Source organism: Triticum aestivum, chromosome 2B, assembly GCF_018294505.1.
Source record: "Triticum aestivum cultivar Chinese Spring chromosome 2B, IWGSC CS RefSeq v2.1, whole genome shotgun sequence".
Taxonomy (NCBI): domain Eukaryota; kingdom Viridiplantae; phylum Streptophyta; class Magnoliopsida; order Poales; family Poaceae; genus Triticum; species Triticum aestivum.
This window is the reverse complement of record NC_057798.1, coordinates 450,437,961-450,454,929: the sequence shown is the minus strand read 5'-3', so window position 1 is coordinate 450,454,929 and position 16,969 is coordinate 450,437,961.

Here is a 16,969-nt window from a genome sequence, read left to right as displayed (position 1 = left end):
AACTGTTGTGGAATTATCACATCAGATGTCCTAGTGTGACGACTTAGTCGTGAGGCCAACGCATCTATGCGATAGCTTGAAGGGGTTAGTCGGAATCGAGAGACGCAGGGCGGATCAACACACAAGACAAGGATTTAGACAGCTTCGGGCCCCGGGAAACATCATCCGGTAATAGCCCTACATGCTGTTTGTGGCTAGGTCTCATTATCCTCATGAGGGAGTCTGTAGGATCAGAAGTATGTCTAGAGGGGGGGTGATTAGACTACTTGACCAATCAAAAACTTAACCTTTTCTCAATTTTAGTCTTTGGCAGATTTTAGCTATCTTAGCACAAGTCAAGCAATCTTCACACAATTCAAGCAAGCATGCAAAGAGTATATGAGCAGCGGAAAGTAAAGCATGCAACTAGGAAGAATGTAAAGGGAAGGGTTTGGAGAATTCAAACGCAATTTGGGGACACTGTGATTTTTGAGTCGTGGTTCCGATAGGTGGTGTTATCATACATCCACGTTGACGGAGACTTCTACCCATGAAGGGTAACGGTTGCGCGAGTCCACGGAGGGCTCCACCCACGAAGGGTCCACGAAGAAGCAACCTTGTCTATCCCACCATGGCCGTCGCCCATGAAGGACTTGCCTCACTAGCGGTAGATCTTCACGAAGTAGGCGATCTCCTTGCCCTTACAAACTCCTTGGTTCAACTCCACAATTTTGTCGGAGGCTCCCAAGTGACACCTAGCCAATCTAGGAGATACCACTCTCCAAGAAGTAACAAATGGTGTGTTGATGATGAACTCCTTGCTCTTGTGCTTCAAATGATAGTCTCCCCAACACTCAACTCTCTCTCACAGGATTTGGATTTGGTGGAAAGAAGATTTGAGTGGAAAGCAACTTGGGAAAGGCTAGAGATCAAGATTCATATGGTAGGAATGGAATATCTTGGTCTCAACACATGAGTAGGTGGTTCTCTCTCAGAAATGGTAAGTTGGAATTGTAGGTTCCTTCTGATGGCTCTCTCCACGAATGAAGAGGAGGTGGAGGGGTATATATAGCCTCCACACAAAATCTAACCGTTACACACAATTTACCAATCTCGGTGGGACCGAATCAACAAACTCGGTCAGACCGATTTAGTAAACCTAGTGACCGTTAGGATTTTCGGTGGGACCGACATGCAACTCAGTAGGACCGATATGGTTAGGGTTAGGGCATAACGTAATCTCGGTGAGACCGATTACACAAACTCAGTGAGACCAATTTTGGTAATAAGCTAACTAGAGAGTTGGTCAGGTAAACTCGGTGGGACCGGTTCGCTCTTTTCGATGAGACCGAAATGTTACGAAAGGGAAACAGAGAGTTTACATTGCAATCTCGGTAGGACCGATCGCTCACTTCGGTTAGACCGAAACGTTACGAAGGGAAACAGAGAGATTACAATCCCATCTCGGTGAGACCGAGATCCCTATCGGTGAGACCGATTTGCCTAGGGTTGGTGGCAGTGGCTATGACATCTGAACTCGGTGGCGCCGGATAGAAAGAATTGGTGGGGCCGAGTTTGACTTTAGGTTTAGGTCATATGTGGATATGAGAAAGTAGTTGAGGGTTTTTGGAGCATATCACTAAGCACTTGAAGCAAGAAACTCATTAAGCAACACCTCATCCCTCCTTAATAGTATTGGCTTTTCCTATAGACTCAATGTGATCTTGGATCACTAAAATATAAAATGTAGAGTCTTGAGCTTTTGAGCTTGAGCCAATCTTTTTATCCTTAGAATTTTGAGGGATCCACTTTCCTCATCCATGCCACGCAATTCATTGAGCTTTTCCTGAAATGTTTGTCTTGGAATGATGTTAGCTCAATAAGCTATATGTTGTTAGGAATTACCAAAACCACCTAGGGATAGTTGCACTTTCAGAGTCGCCATCAACCGGCTCTCCTCTAGTTGTGTCTAGCCCTACTGATTATCTTCTTTCTTGTCCCTCTTTGGGGAGCCCTGCCCCTCCTTATATAAGTTGAAGCAGCGGGTCACATGTGGAGTCCTATTAGGATTAGGACTAGTCTACCTTCTAATACAAACCGGATACAAGTCCGGGTATTAACTCCTTGTAAGGTAAATATTCCTCACGCCTTTCCTCTTAAATTGGCCTGCCATTAACATAAACCGGCCTTCTGGGCCTTGGGCCTTGTCATCCATCTGTCCCGCCCGCCGGGTTACCAGTGAGTCATAATGTTCAGGTAGGTTGCTTGTAAACTGTTTGGTCAGTGCGGGTCACCAATGAATCGCCAAGTGTAAACCGGGTCTCAAGTAAACCGCCAAGTCCGGCCGGGTCATATTTCCTGGCCGGTTCATACCGTGGGGTATATACCCGATGCTATGCATAGATTCCCAAGGTCACGGAACCCGCAAGTTGATCACCAAAACATACATCAAGTAGATCACGTGAATATCCCATTGTCACCACAGATAAGCACGACAAGACATACATCAAGTGTTCTCAAATCCTTAAAGACTCAATCCGATAAGATAACTTCAAAGGGAAAACTGAATCCATTACAAGAGAGTAGAGGGGGAGAAACATCATAAGATCCAACTATAATAGCAAAGCTTGCGATACATCAAGATCGTATCACCTCAAGAACACGAGAGAGAGAGAGAGAGATCAAACACATAGCTACTGGTACATACCCTCAGCCCCGAGGGTGAACTACTCCCTCCTCGTCATGGAGAGCACCGGGATGATGAAGATGGCCACTGGTGAGGGATTCCCCCTCCGGCAGGGTGCCGGAACAGGGTCCCGATTGGTTTTTGGTGGCTATAAAGGCTTGCGGCGGCGGAACTCCCGGTCTATTGTGTTCCTCAATGTTTTTAGGGTATATGGAGATATATAGGCGAAAGAAGTCGGTCAAGGGAGCCACGAGGGGCCCATGAGGGTGGGGGCGCGCCTAGGGGAGGTGGGCTCGCCTCCCTGCCTCGTGGCCATCTCGAAGCTTCCCTTATATGCACTCCAAGTCCCCTGGATTGCTTCCATTCTAAAAATAACTTTCCTGAAGGTTTCATTCCGTTTGGACTCCGTTTGATATTCCTTTTCTTCGAAACAATGAAATAGGCAAGAAAACAACAATACGGGTTGGGCCTCCGGTTAATAGGTTAGTCCCAAAAATAATATAAAAGTGTATAATAAAGCGCATAATCATCCAAAACAGATAATATAATAGCATGAATGCTTCATAAAATATAGATACGTTGGAGACGTATCAGTGGCCCATATCGAATAGATCGGACACCCAAGGACCCCTTAGTCCAGGACTCCCTCAGTCGCCTCGGGCCGGTGATGCCCACGCCCTCGCCACATCCCCTGTTGCTAGGGTCATCGCTTCACGCGGGCTGAGCCTACGCCAGCCCCTCGCTCCTTGGCTGGTGAGTGCTCGCACTGCCTTGGCACCGGTCACCCCCGCTCCGAGTGCCAGAAGGATGTCCACTGTCGACGGTGTCGCTTCTTCGGTCATGTCATCCTCTTCTGCGCCAACCCCCGGTACTCTACCCCGGCCGCTGTAGCTGCTAAGCGCCTCCGTGTGGCCTCCCCACGCTCTACGAGCTCCTCCGCCCATAGCACCATGGAACCATCCCTGCCCGCATCTTTCGGGCCTTCTTCCCCCTTTGGTCTTCATTGTCGTCGTCCGCGGCTGTCACTGCCTCGCCCGCGCCGGCTTCTTCTGGCTTGGGTGCCACCCACGAGATCGTCCCCATGTCCGGCCATCCCGCGCTCCACCCCGAGGGGGGACATCTGCAACATGCCCCGCACCGCGTGCCTCAAGGATGCCGAGCGCGCTCTCCGCTCTACCCTCGTTGCCACGGTCGCCGGGAACCGCATGGGAGTTTCCTTGTTCGACATCACGGACACGATCTCTTCACATTTCCACCTGGGCCCGGATGTGTTCTCCGTCCCCTTATCGAGACAACGAGTTCTGCTACGCTTCTTCGGCATTGAGACCCAAGCGCGCATGGCCGTAGCTGTCGGATTACGGGTTCCGCAAACCCTTGAGAGGCTCGAACTCTGGGGTGCGTGCAGAGATCTCAACCTACCCAACCTGCCAACTCGCGATCCTCCTAGCTCAAAGAGACAAAGAGACACAACAGTTTATCCTAGTTCGGGCCACCTTGCAGTGTAATACCCTACTCCAGCATTTTGGTGGATTGCCTCGAGGGCTGAGGATGAACTAATACAATGGATGAACTGGCCTCAGGAGGTGAGGTGTTCTTGAGCTCAAGAGAGCTGGTGAGGTGGACGGGTGAGAATGGATCTAATCACCCCTCTATGGTGGTGGCTAAGTCCTATTTATAGTGGCCTTGGTCCTCTTCCCACATATTGGCGGGAAGGGATCCCACAACAGCCGGATTTGAAAGGGGACAAGGAGTATAGCTTATCCTGAAAAAAGTAGTCTTCTCCTGTGAAAAGCCTCTGGCCATGACGTTGTGGTGGGCTCATCGATGACCTCTGTCATGTCGTCCTGGCGGTCTTGGTCTTGTTGCACCAGAATGGAAACCTTTGGCTGATCCCTCAAGACTCCGCTCCTGCGGCCTGCCTCCTTTGCACCGAAGAGGAAACCTATGCTCTGCGCCCGCCTGGCCTTGGTCTTCATGGCTCACATCAACTGAGCCTCGTGAGGTATGCCTTGCATAGAAATCTCCGCCCCTCAGGAGCCAGCCTGAGGAGGTCGATCCCCTCGGGGGTCTTGGTGTCGTCCGCCTCACGAGGCTTGGCCCCTCGCGAGGGTCTTGAGTTGTCGATGCTGAAGCTGGGCCATACAAGGCCGTCGATGGAGCCACGTGGTGGGCCGTAGGCAGGCTTGGCTGGATACCCCCATATCCAGGACGCCGACAGTAGCCCCTGGGCCCAAGGCGCGCTCGGACTTGGCTTCCAGGCGAAGCCAAAGGGCAAGTGCGGAGCGCCGCAGGTCCTAACCGCCTGCGGCCTTGATGACGCATGGCAATTGATGGGACATGGGCGACTCCGCTTCCCCACGCTGCCTTGGCAACTGTTGGACTTGACGGGACGATGCGGCATACAGAAGATCATGATGGCCCGAGGTCGTGGAGGCTGGCGGATGGCCTCCCTTGGCTATAAATGTGAGGGAGGGGTAGAGCCCCTCGCCCATCTCTCCTTCGTCTTGCTCTCGCCTGCTTCTTCTCTTCTTCACCTCACTCTCATGGTGTCACCGAGGAGGTTTCAAGTGGCCGAGAAGGGGAAGGCTTCCAAGGAGGGGCCAGCCTCTCCGCCTCCCAAGAGAGGCCGCGGCCATCCCCACAAGCATCCCGCGGCTCTTGCGGCAGCCTCCAGGGGGCGTGGGCGCGCACTCATCCCCCAGAGGCGGCATTGCTCTCGGCGCCCGCGATGGCACCTCTTCTCGCGGCGGGGGCCACCGGCTTCTAAGCAGCCCCCCTGACGAAGGGAGGTGCGCCGTGATCGTGCGCCCGCCTCGACCGCACTTCTCCTTGCTGGATGTGCTCCCTGAATTCATGGTGTGGTCAGAGACCCCGGCCAGCACCTCGCTCCAACTTCCGTGTTTCTTCTCCAGTGAGCTTCCTTCTTCGGGGCTCGATGGCCTCTGGCTGCAGGCTGACGAGTGCTGTAGCAGAGCTTCGTGGGTCGGGGGCAAGGTTGTCTCCTCCAGCAGCATGGTCCTGACCCGCGGCTTGCAGACATTTGCTTGCGCGCGAGGCCTGGGTGAAAGGTGCACCCTTCACTTCAAGTACGACGGCCTGGCGACCCTATACATGAGGGTGTTCAGGGAGGACGGTTGTGTCGTGGGGTGCTGCCCGAAGGATGGCAGCGACGATGAAGGTGGCGATGGTGAGCTTGGTCTTGGCGGCGCGCGCTCCTCCTCCCGCGATGGCAGCTCCTCCTCGGATGAGAGATTGAGCAGTGGTGGCTATGACCGGCCCCCGCGTCGTCGTTCCCAGATCGAGGACATTGGCGGTTCATCCCACCGTGGCACTCAAGTGAAGCTAGAGAGGAGCCCGGCGTGAGGATGGGGGCCTGCAAACTTGGACTCAAGACCGGCACCTTGAGGCGCTGCTTAAGGATGTAGCGCTGGTGCCGGGTTCGTACATCTTTGGGCCCTCTTTGTTTAGCCTTTCCTTTCTCCTGTAATTCGAAAATAAGATGGTGTACCCCACGAGGGCATGTAATGAATTATGGCAGTTATGCCTTTTATGCTATGCTTGCTATCTTGATGTTGTGTTGTAATGTTTGTGATCCGGATAAGTTAGAATAGAAAAACTTAGCTTGGTATGTGCATAGTAGTTTTCCGCCTCGCAAAGACCTGGCCTCAGGTACACGACGGGGCCCCCTTCCCGAGGAGCCATGGGGTATCAGGAGCTGCCACAGAGCCGCTGTAGGGTTGCTTTTAGATGAAAAGAAAAACCTGACGAGCGGCTCACTCCTTCTTATGTGAGCACCCTGCCATAGATTAGCTTGGACTTGGTGCACCGCGTCACGCTGCCTGGGAGGCATGGATATGAGGGGTGATGGTGCCCATGAGCTTGATCAAAGTCTCCTCGCGAGGATGAGGCTGAAACACCCGGGTTCGGCACGGTGCGCACAAGCAAGGGCAGGCCCGAGGCACACACACCTGCCTAGCCCCACGCGCGAGGCACGCGAGAGGAAGTGACGGGCGACTGCCACCTCTCTCATACCCTCAGGTAGAAAACACCTCGGGAAGAAAACAGATCGAGGGACCAGAGTTCGAAAATACCAAATCCATTGAAAGGTCACTAAAAACTGCAAGCAACTTCAGAAAGCAAATGAATAGCCATGTCCGGCACCTAAACTAGTCTTCTCACCAGCGCGAAGCTAAGTGCTTCCACTAAGACGTGGGAGGGAGCCCTCATGAGGCCCCAGGGTGACTCTCAGGAGACTCCAGGGCATGTGCAGCCCATCTTATTATTACGTAAGAGTGTCACGAGCGGAGACCTTCACAGGCCGGAGCCTTGCTTCACAAGCTGGAGCCTATCTTCAGGGGTAGAACTTCCGGAGGTGCTGGATGTTCCAAGCGTTCTGGATGGGGACCCCATCCTGTGTCTCCAGGCGCGCGGCGCTAGGCCTGGAGACACGGGCAATCCTAAATGGGCCCTCCCACATGGGAGAGAGCTTGTGCAGCCCCTCCCTGGAGAGCACCCGTCTTAGGATGAGGTCGCCCACCTCTAACATCCTGGAGCAGATGCCACGGTAGTGGTACCGCCGCAATGCCTGCTGGTACCTCGTTGCCTGGAGCGAGGCTTGACACCGACGTTCCTCCCCCAGCACGAGATCCATCCCCCGTGAGGCGTCCTGGCGCGCCTCGTCAAACGCCAGGACCTACGTGGAGCGATGCTTGACCTCATGAGGGAGAACCGCTTCTGCTCCGTAGACGAGGAAGAACGGCGTCTCTCCCATTGGCTTGGTCGCGGTGGTGTGGATGTACCACAGCACGGACTGCAGCTCGTCGAGCCAGCCCCTGCCGCAGGCCTCGAGTTTCTTCTTGAAGGTCCTAGTCTTGAGGCCCCTCGGGACTTCTGCATTGGCCCGCTCGGCATGGCCATTGCTCCGTGGGTGTGCCACTGAGGTGTAGCATATCTGTGTTCCAAGGTTAGCACAATATGTTTTGAAAAGGTTACTGGTGAACTGCGAGTCATTGTCGGTGATGATGCGGTTGGGGACCCCAAACCGGATCATGATTCCCTTGATGAACTTGACGGCCAACCCAGCTGGAATAGTGCGCATGCTTCTACCTTCGCCCACTTGGTGAACTTGTCGATGGCGATGTAGAGGTACCGGTAGCCCCTTGGCGCCCGAGGGAACGGCCCCAAGATGTCCAGCCCCCAGACCGTGAACGGCCATGTGAGCGGGATTGTCTGGAGGCCCTGCGCGGGCTGGTGGATTTGCTTGGCATGAAACTGGCATGCTTCACAAGAGCGCACCAGCTCTGCAGCGTCATTGAGTGCGGTGGGCCAGTAGAAGCCGCTGCGGAACGCCTTCCCCACCAGAGTGCGTGATGAGGAATGATGCCTGCAGTCCCCACCATGTATGTCCACTACCAGCTCAAGCCTCTGTTCCCTGGAGATTCACCGCAACAAAACGTTATTGGGCCTCTTGCGATATAACTCACCATCCTGGATGCAGTACGCGGTGGCTTGACATGCCACGCGCTCGGCTTCCTCCTCCTTCTCCGGCAGGGTTCCTTGAAGCAGGTACGCCTTGAACTCTCTGGTCCAGCACCCCTCCTGAGGCTCGAGCGCATGTAGCAGGCGGGCCCCCAAGGGGTGTCCATAGGCTAGGGCACCCGTCTCAGGTGCTTGGGGCAAGCCCTCCTAAGGCGGTATTGGAATCGCGGTGAGGGAGCCGCAGACGGCTTGAAGAGCCGCTCCTCAAACACCCCCGGCTCCTGAGGGAGCCCGCGGGAGGCTCTCTTGGCGATGTCATCCGCCTCCTTGTTCGTTCCGCGTGGCACGTGTTGCAGCTCCACTCCCATGAATCAATTCTCCATCTTGCGCACCTCTTCTTGGTACGCCTCCATATGCTCGTCCTTGGGTGTGTACTCCTTGTTGGAGAAGTTGACGAGGAGCTGAGAGTCTCCCTTAATGGTGAGGCGCTTCACCCCTAGCACTGTCACGGCCCTGAGCCCGGTTAGCAAGCCTTTGAACTCCGCAATGTTGTTGGATACCTTCTCGCCCTGCTGGAAGCAGAGCTGCACCGCATAGTAGAGCTTATCCTTGGTGGGTGAGATGAGGACGGCCCCTGCTCCCGCGCCTTGTCGCGCGAAGGCTCTATCAAAGTACATGATCCACCCGTCTGGTTCCTCGTCTCCTGGCAAGAGGGAGCTATCCTCGCTTACTCTGCGGTCAGGAGTGTCAATCCACTCGGCCACGAAGTCCACGAGGGCCACACCCTTAATGACTCTGGTGGTACTGAACTCGAGATTGAACGCCTGAAGCTCGATGTTCCATTCGGAAACTCGCCCGGCGGCATTCAGGCTCCGGAGCACCCTCTCCAGCGGGTACGTCGAAACAACCTTGATGGGGTGGCCATGAAAGTACTGGCGCAGTTTTCGGGAGTCGACCAAGAGCACGAGCAGGAGTTTTTGAGGCATGGGGTAGCGCGCTCGAGCCTCCCTCAATATCGTGCTGACGAAGTAGACAGGGTGCTCGACGAGGAAGGAGGCATCAGCGGAGTCTTGTTCTTCATGAGGGCACGGTGTCGGTGTCAAAACCGACGGATCTCGGGTAGGGGCTCCCGAACTGTGCATCTAAGGCTAATGGTAATAGGAGGCGGGGGACACGGTGTTTACCCAGGTTCGGGCCCTCTCTATGGAGGTAATACCCTACTTCCTGCTTGATTGATCTTGATGATATGAGTATTACAAGAGTTGATCTACCATGAGACCGTAGAGGCTAAACCCTAGAAGCTAGCCTATGATTATGATTGTTGTTCTTGTCCTATGGACTAAACCCTCCGGTTTATATAGACACGGGAGGGGGCTAGGGTTACACAGAGTAGGTTATAGAGAAGGGAATCTACATATCTGAATTCCCAAGCTTGCCTTCCACGCCAAGGAGAGTCCCACCCGGACACGGGACGAAGTCTTCTATCTTGTATCTTCATAGTCCAACAGTCCGCCCAATGCATATAGTCCGGCTATCCGAGGACCCCCTAATCTAGGACTCCCTCAGTAGCCCCTGAACCAGGCTTCAATGACGATGAGTCCGGCGCGTAGATTCTCTTCGACATTGCAAGGCGGATTCCTTCTCCAAATACTTCAAAGTAGATCTTGAACACAAGAATCGTGTCTGGCTCTACAAAATAAATTCCACATACCACCGTAGAGAGTATAATATTCCACAAGTCTAATCTGCTGAAAACTTCTCCATAGCGTGACATCACGCTGCGGCCCGGTCATTATTCGAACCGTTTTCTCAACCTACTACTACACGTCCTTCTAGGCGGTTTTATTGGCACGTCTTGTCGAAGCAGAGATCGTGTCCCCTTATCATGGGATTCTCATCAATACGGGCGTGGGTAACCCAACCGCGCCATTAGCATGATGCTTGGGGAATAAGCGAGTTTCTAGGGCAAGTGGGAAGGCGCATGATTTCTGCTACCTTTATAAAGAGATAAGGATTCCCCTTTTCTACCCATGCCTTCTTCTTCCTCTGCTCATCCATTCTCGAGCTCCAACGCCCAAGCTTTCGCCTTCTCCACAAAAACATTCCGAATATGTCCGGAGCGGGAGGCAAGTGGATGGCCTCCTTTGTTAAGAAGGAGGACATCAAGAAGCTCTGGGAGGCCGGATACTTGTCCAAAGACATCGTGCATCGGCTTCCGGCCAAGGGGCAGATCATCCCTACCCCGGAGCCCCAGGAAAGGGTAGTGTTCCTCTCCCACTTCGTCTGCGGGCTGGGATTCCCCATCCACCCATTCGTCTGCGGACTGATGTTCTACTATGGGCTGGACATCCATGATTTGGCCCCCAACTCCATCCTCAACATCTCGGCATTTATTGTCATCTGCAAGGCCTTTCTCCGCATCACACCTCACTTCGGCCTATGGCTAAAGACCTTCAACATGAAGCCAAAGGCGGTGAGCGGCCAACAAGTGGAGTGCAGAGGCGCCATGGTGGGCAAGATGCCCAATGTCACCTAGCCCGAAGGCACCTTTCTAGAGACTGTGAAGGGGTGGCAATCGGGGTGGTTCTATATCACCGAGAAGCGCGACACCCACTGGGCAGCGGCCCCCCGAATTCTGATCCAGCATCCCCATGCGGCTCACCTCCTGGCAAGAGAAGGGCTTAGCCTGGGGCTCAGTGGAAGAACTGGCCGAACTCCATACATGTGTCCAAAACATGATAAGCAAGAAAATCAAGCTCGTCAACGTGATCCAAGTTATGCTCTTCCGCCGGATTCTTCCATGCAAGAGACGGACTTGTAATTTGTGGGAGTTCAACCCGGCTGAACACCAGACGCTGCTAGAGCTCTTTGGCACGATGCACGAAGATGTCTGGAAGGTGCTCTTCAAGGCCAGCGAGGTATCACTGCCCACAACGAAGATCGCGGGCTCAGCACAAAACGTCAAGCTAATCCGGTAAGTTTTCGTATTTGCAAGATATGTCTTTTACTAGCATATCCGCGAGAGGAACCTAAGCCTCCATGCCAATCTTTTAGGCCTGGGTAACGATAGCGGAGTAGATTCACTATCCGGCTCCGCTGCCTGAAGATCCAGAATCACCTCTTCTGACGAGGATGCTGTTTCCGGCGCCCTATGAGGTGCCGGAGAAGAAGGCCAAGAAGACGGCCATGGGGACCAGAGATGGTCTCCGACGCAAGGGTGCTTCGGACATGACATCCAAAGACACCGAGATGCACTCCTCCACCGAAAATGACGAGGAGGAGGAGGAAGAAATCTATCCCCCCCTACTGGGGGGAGAAAGAAGAGGAAGGCCTCCACACATGGGGAGGCCGAGGCGTCCAAGAAGGGAAAAACCTTCCTTCCAGACTACTCCGCCGCAGCCACCAACAGCGGCGAGGAGTGGGAGCCTAGAGTCAAGCCCCTGGCCAAATCGTAAGTATTCAGACACAATAGTATTTCTGGTCTTTTTTGCTTTATCGCTTCTTATTATGCCAGACATGCACCTGCAGTCCAGCCAAATCCAACATCAAGATATCCTCCTCTTCGGAGGGATCGCTGGACCCGTCAGCGATGAACAGTGAGTCTCTTCCGACGGCCTCCTCTCCTAAGGCCGCGGACAACACCGAGGTGTTGTCTTGAAGGATATCAGGCCAAGGGGAGACCATTCTAGAGATGCCAGAGGGTGAAACCCCAGTTGCAGAACACATGAGCGGAAAGGCCCCCACGGGCACCGGTAATGGGGGCCGCAGCCAGTTTGGCCCCCAGCCAAATAGGGCTCCGAAAAGCCAAGCGGTTCCGGATTCAGGCAGGCAGCCTCTCCCTAACAAGGGGGCGAGCCGCCTGTCCCAATGACCTCTATCCATCCAGAGACACCGGATAGCTTGCTGGAAGCGCTTCGCGGCGCTTCCATTGATGAAGAACACCGTACTCTTATGAGTATGGTGATCGAGAAGATCCAGTCCGCCAAAAGCGGATTGAGCGAAGCTTGCGCTAGCCTTCTAACAGGCTTTGAGGTAAGTAATAAAATTGTGAGAGAATATCGCAGTGTAGATAGTAGCCCCTGATGCTCTGTTTGGTGTTCGGAAAGAAAAGCCGAACAAAGGATCAAATAATATTCGCAGGAGTCTAACATAAGATGTCTATGTGAATAAGCAGGCGTCACTGCTGGCCGCTGCCGCTCATACTGCAGAGGTCTCTGGACTAAAGCAAAACCTGGAGCGGACCGAGGGAGAGCTCGGCCTCGTGAAGAGGCAGCTGGAGGAAAGCCAAGGTATGTAATACCCTTCCTGTATACTTATGAAGGATTAATGGTTCGTGCTGATTAAAGCATCATGAACTTTTGTAGGGGCCACGACTGAGGTGGCGGCCCTGAAGAAGGCGTTAGCTGAGGCCGAAGACAAAGCGGCCAAGGAACACACTGCGTGTGAGAAGCAGGAGGCCCGGGTCAGCAAGGTCCAAGAAGAGCTCAGGATGTCGTCAAGAAGTACGAGTCCTTGGAGCGTGACTCTAAGACTCAAGAGTCCGAGCTTGCCAAGGCCCTCCAGAGCATGCAAGACGCCAGAGCTGAAGCCCAGAGGGCCCTCCAGGAGGTCCAGGCGGCCAAGAAGATTGCGGCGGGTGAGGCTTTTGTTATGCAAAGCAAGCATGTGAAGGAGACATTCTTTTTACTTACCCGAATTTGGAGTTCTCCAGGAGCGTTTGTGGATCTGCCATGCAGCATATCAGATGCCGCAGAGTTCTACCGAGCCGATGAAGGGAGCTCATCGAAGAAGCTATTCTGGTCTCAATACCTTGGGCCAGAACATCCGATGCCCTTGAGCGACCAGCTAAAACAGCTGGTCGAGCTGCACAAGGCAGCCGAATTGGCCATGAAGGACCTCATAGTCCGATTATGGCCTGCCAAGCCCATGCCCAGCAGCTACTTAGGACTCATGAAGCGGCTTGTGAGTGCCTGCCCACGACTTGAAGTCGTAAAGCAGTCGGTTTGCATTGAAGGTGCGCGGATGGCCTTTGCCCGTGCAAAGATGCATTGGGCGAAGATGGACGCCATGGCGCTGATGACCGAGGGGCCACCGAAGGGCAAGGAGCACCGCCGATCCGAACTATACTATGACAGTGTCCTGGAGGGATCCCGCCTTGTGGCGGAGTAATGTACAAAGGATGTAATCTTTGAATGAATGCATTCATTTTATCCTATAATATGAAACAAGTTCATTGTGCAATATAATGCTTGTTGATTTAAAATTTTACCTCCTGTGCGGCCGTTTATAAAATCTGAGAGTTGGCCAGTCGTCGGCTTCTGCCCCCACGTAACTAGTACAGGGGTGTTTGGGATAAATCTAAACACTCTTTATCCAAGTTTTTGGTCCTTTAAGGAGGTGTTTAGCACAACAAACAAGGCAATCGGACTATACGACTTTATCACCCTCACTTAGCCATAGGAGTTCTATAATTTTAAATTTTGGCGTAGCCCCTGGTATTCGAAAGGCCGAACTTGGGGCACTATACACGCCTAAATCGGACAAAAACCGATTCCTTTCATAAAGCGGGAAATTTTTTGGCGTAGCCCCTAGTATTCGAACAGCGACCAGCTCTCGCCGCATAATGACAGTCAGTTTTCGGCTTTATCTACTGAGGTTCTCGTCCAGAAGAACCGGGACACAATCGCAGTAGTTCTCCCTTTACTACCCTAGCCGACATAGCGGAACATAGGGTAGTAATCACAGGAGCCGGGCAACCCAACTATGGACCCAAGACATGATTCGGAGCTGATGCATATAATGCTATAAGTTTGGGGTGTCGAACTATACTATAAAAGTGTTCGGACTTTCTTGTCATGTTATGGGGTACACTGAAGCCCCTGGCGAACTAAGCGTACCAGAATGTACGGGTGCAATTTATAATAAATAAACAGACAAGGAAAAAATTAAGTAATAAGTTGATGCTGCAAATTATTTTCCATTGTTATTTGATTAATACGTCAAGGCGTATGTATACAAGTAGTGCGATAAGCAAATAGGGCTATTTGACATGCCATGACCAAGAGCGAGCTGTGTGCGGGTATGGAAAACAGGTATAGCGATTGTTAGCAGAGACCACCTGGGAATTTCCTTGTGCGTCAAAGCCCCTTGCCTTCTTGGTTTATCCGTCCCGCTATGGGTCTAATGATCAGGTTATCAGAAAAGCCTCAAGAAGAGAAAAACCTGAAAGAAGAAGAAAGAGTGAAAGTGTGCAGATCCATGGCGGTTTAGCCGCATTGTGGACCGCAGCCTAGTTGTGCCTCCGTTCATGCCCATGGTATTTTAAGTGCGTAATTATGTACATGCGGCACAAATTTCACCGCCTGATTGGGACTAGGAGGGAGGCCAAATTGCTAGGTGAGATCTGGACAGGCCGGACGGTCCTGTTGCAGAGTAGTTCAGACTCTCTTGACGGTGTCCAAGGGCTTTATTGCCGAATTGAGGGTCTGCCTAAGAAGGCTGCTCTATACTTCTGTTGCAAGGGCCGCGGTGTGCTCCTCTGTACGGAGGGAGCGCTCTGTATTCCCATTTACTGTTATAACCCCGCGAGGTCTGGCATCTTGAGCTTGAGGTAAGCATAGTGTGGCACCGCATTAAATCAAGCGAATGTGGTTCGTCCAAGCAGTGCATGATAACCACCACGGAAGGGGACGATTTCGAAGATTAACTCTTCGCTTTGGAAATTATCCAGGGATCCGAAGACCACTTCCAGTGTGATTGAGCCTGTACAACAGGCCTCTACACCTGGTATGACACCTTTAAAGGTGGTTTTGGTGGGCTTGATCTTTGAGGGATCGATACCCATTTTGCGCACTATATCCTAATAAAGCAGGTTTAGGCTGCTGCCACCATCCATGAGGACTCGTGTGAGGTGGAATCCATCGATAATGGGGTCAAGGACCAGTGCGGTTGAACTGCCATGACGAATACTGGTCGGATGGTCCCTGCGATCGAAGGTGATCGGACAGGAGGACCATGGGTTGAACTTTGGGGCGACTGGCTCCATCGTGTAGACGTCCCTTAGTGCGTGTTTTCGCTCCCGCTTGGGAATATGGGTGGCGTATATCATATTCACCGTTTTGACTTGAGGAGGAAATTTCTTCTACCCCCTGTGTTCGGTGGCTGGGGCTCCTCGTCGTCGTCACTGTGCGACCCCTTTTCCTTGCTTTCGGCGTTTAACTTGCCGGCCTGTTTGAATACCCAACATTCTCTGTTGGTATGGTTGGCTGGTTTATTGGGGGTGCCATGGATTTGGCAGTGACAATCGAGTATGAGGTCCAGACTGGATGGGCCCGGAGTGTTTCTTTTAAATGGCTTTTTCCACTGACCGGACTTGGAGCCACTGAATCCGGCATTGACGGCCGTGTCTTCGGTGTTATCGCCATTATTTCGACGCTTGTGTCTGTTGCGTCAGGGCTTGCCGTTGCTATCTCGGCGTCTGAAGTGCCAGGTTTTCTTGATGTGTTGTTGCTACGAGCTAACCAGCTATCCTCGCCCGCGCAAAAGCGGGTCGTGAGTGTCGTAAGGGCTGCCATGGACTTCGGCTTCTCTTGGCCGAGGTGTCGGGCAAACCACTCGTCACGGATGTTATACTTAAAGGCCGCTAGGTCTTCGGCAACCGGACAGTCAAGGATTTGGTTCTTTTTAGTTAAGAACCGAGTCCAGAATTTCCTGGCTGACTCTCTGGGCTGTTGGGTTATATGACTCAAGTCATCAGCGTCCGGTGGTCGTACATAAGTGCCCTGAAAGTTGTCAAGGAATGTGTCTTCCAGGTTCTCCCAACTACCAATGGAGTTTTGGGGCAGACTATTCAACCAGTGTCGAGCTGGTCCCTTGAGTTTTAGCGGGAGATACTTGATGGCATGGAGATCATCACCACAGTCCATGTGAATGTGGAGAAGGAAGTCTTCAATCCATACCGCGGGATCTATTGTCCCATCATATGGTTTGATGTTTATGGGTTTAAACCCTTCTGGGAATTCATGTTCCATTACTTCGTCAGTGAAGCATAGGGGGTGTGTGGCGCCTCTATGTCGGGCTACCTTGCGACACAATTCGGATGGAGCTGGTCTGCTGTATTCGGCCTGGACGGATTTGTATTTAGTATATCTGGCGTGACGGTCATCATCGTGCATTGGGGCGTGCCCCCGTGATCCGTAGATCGATCTCGGTTGTCCTGCTTTGTTTTCCAATTCATATCGCAGGTCATGTGTGTATCCCCGGGCCTTTGTGTTTCTATTTGTTTGGTGACGGGGTGCGGGCTGGTGTTCGGACTGATACGTCGCTTTATATCGGCCACGCAATGGTCGGTCAGCCGCATCATGCGCTGGTACTATGGGCTCTAGTGCCTCGTCCTCGAATTGAGGTAGCAACCTGCGCCTCTGGTAACTTTTGGTTGGGCGCTCGAGTCCATATTCCTCGGCTGCCAGAACCTCAGTCCATCTATCAGTGAGCAGATCTTGACCAGCTTGAAGCTGTTGCTGTTTTTTCTTTAGGCTCTTTGCAGTGGCTATAAGCCGGCGCTTGAAGCGCTCCTGCTCGACGGGATCCTTAGGCACGGTAAATTCTTCATTGCCGAGGCTCACCTCATCTTCGGAGAGAGGCATGTAATTATCATCCTCCGAGTCTTCATCCATGTCCTGTTCATCGGGGCTGGCTTGCCCGTCCTCCCGTCCGGCCTGTTCGAAGCTTGGCTGGGCGGGGTCGTTTTCGTCTTCGGCATCATCCGGAGTGCTATTGTCTCTTGTGCCGGTATTGCTGTTTTTACCATGGCGTGGTTTAGAGCGG